We start from the raw sequence: 1,923 nt of genomic DNA, 5'->3' as shown, positions 1-1,923 counted from the left end.
TGTTGTGGGGTTGTTAACCAATGTCATACAACAGCATGTGTGTTACTGTTACATGAGAAACTATCTGTTCTGTAAGCCTTCACCTGAAGTACAATTAAATATTTAAAAAAAAAAGATTTCAGAAACGGACAGTGTCATAGAAGGGCTGAGGAGCAGGTTTGAAACGACGGAAGACAGGATCAGTGAAATTGAAGACAAACACTTGGATACAACTCTGTTTGTGGAAAAATCAGAAAAAAGAGCAACGAAAAACGAAGAAACCCTGAGAATTATGTGGGATACAATCAAAAGCAAAAATTTGTGAATGATTGGAGTTCCAGAATGAGGGGAGAAAACAGAAAACACAGAGAGGATCATTGAAGAACTGCTGAGAGAAAACTTTCCCAATATCATGAAAGATGAAAAGCTGACCATCCAAGAAGCTCAACGAACCTCATATAGGATAGACCCCAAAAGAAAATCACCAAGGCATATCATAATCACACTTGCTAAAACCAAAGACAAAGAAAGAATCCTGAAAGCAGCTCGAGAAAAACGAAAAGTCACATACGGAGGAGAAAAAATAAGACTAAGCTTTGATTATTTGGCAGAAACCATGCAGGCAAGAAGGCAATGGGATGACATATATAAAACCGTGAAAGAAAAAAAATTTCCAGCCAAGAATGATATATCCCGCAAAACTCTCATTCAAATGTGATGGTGAAATAAGGACATTTCCAGATAAACAGAAATTAAGGGACTAAGTAAAAACCAAACCAAACTTACAAGAATTATTAAAGGGAGTTCTTCGGTCTGAGAACAAACAACATCAGACCACAGGCTGAATCTAGGACTCAAGATCATACCAGCCATATACCAACCTAGGAAATGAACTCTGAAGAACTATCCAAAACCAAAATAATTACAACAGGGAACTAGAGAGGTTAATCTGCAAATGACAATAACATCATAACAATAAAAGAAGGTATAAAATCTTCTAATGGAGAGGAAGGCAAGGCAATACCAAGTAATAATAGACTGGTTCAAACCTAGGAAGATAAGGGTAAATTTCAAGGTAACCACAAAGAAAGTTAAGAAACCTACTCATCAAAATAAAGAAGAAAAACATAAAGTCTCAGTAAAAAAAAAATCTACAAAAATAAAAGAAACGGGAAGAAAATCAACAAACAAAGGGAATTCAGCACAGGAGAGTAAGAGGAACAAAGCGAAATTCATCACCACAAAAAAAGCATTATAAAATGACAGCAATAAACTCACACCTACCAATAATTACGCTGAATGTAAATGGCCTAAGTGCACCCATAAAGAGACAGAGAGTGACAAAATGGATTAAAAAATAAAAACAAACAGGATCCATCAATATGCTGCCTACAAAAGACAAACCTTAGAAATATAGACATAAATTTATTAAAAATCAAAGGATGGAAAAATATATCAAGCAAACAGCTACAAACAAAGAGCAGGAGTGGCAATACTAATCTTACATAAAATAGACTTTAAATTAAAATACACCATAAAAGGCAAAGAAGGGCACTATATCATGATTAAAGGGACAATCTAGCATGAAGACATAACCATAATAAACATCTACGCACTCATTGACAGGGCTCCAAAATACGTAACCAAACTCGAACAACACTGAAAAGAGAAACTGACAGTTCCACAATAATCGTAGGAGACTTCAACACACCACTCTTGGTAAAGGACAGAACATCTACAAAGAAACTCAACAAAGATACAGAAGAGCTAAAGGGCACAATCAGCCAACTTGACCTCACAGACATATATAGAACACTCCACCCCAACACCTGCAAAGTACACATTCTTTTCTAACACACATGGAATGTTCTCCGGAATAGACCACATCTTAGGCCACAGAGCAACCCTCAACAATATCCAAAACATTGAGATAATACAAAGTAT

Source organism: Trichechus manatus, unplaced genomic scaffold, assembly GCF_000243295.1.
Source record: "Trichechus manatus latirostris isolate Lorelei unplaced genomic scaffold, TriManLat1.0 scaffold00070, whole genome shotgun sequence".
Classification (NCBI taxonomy): Eukaryota; Metazoa; Chordata; class Mammalia; order Sirenia; family Trichechidae; genus Trichechus; species Trichechus manatus.
The sequence above is the reverse complement of the archived record's forward strand: the minus strand, read 5'-3'. Positions refer to the sequence as shown.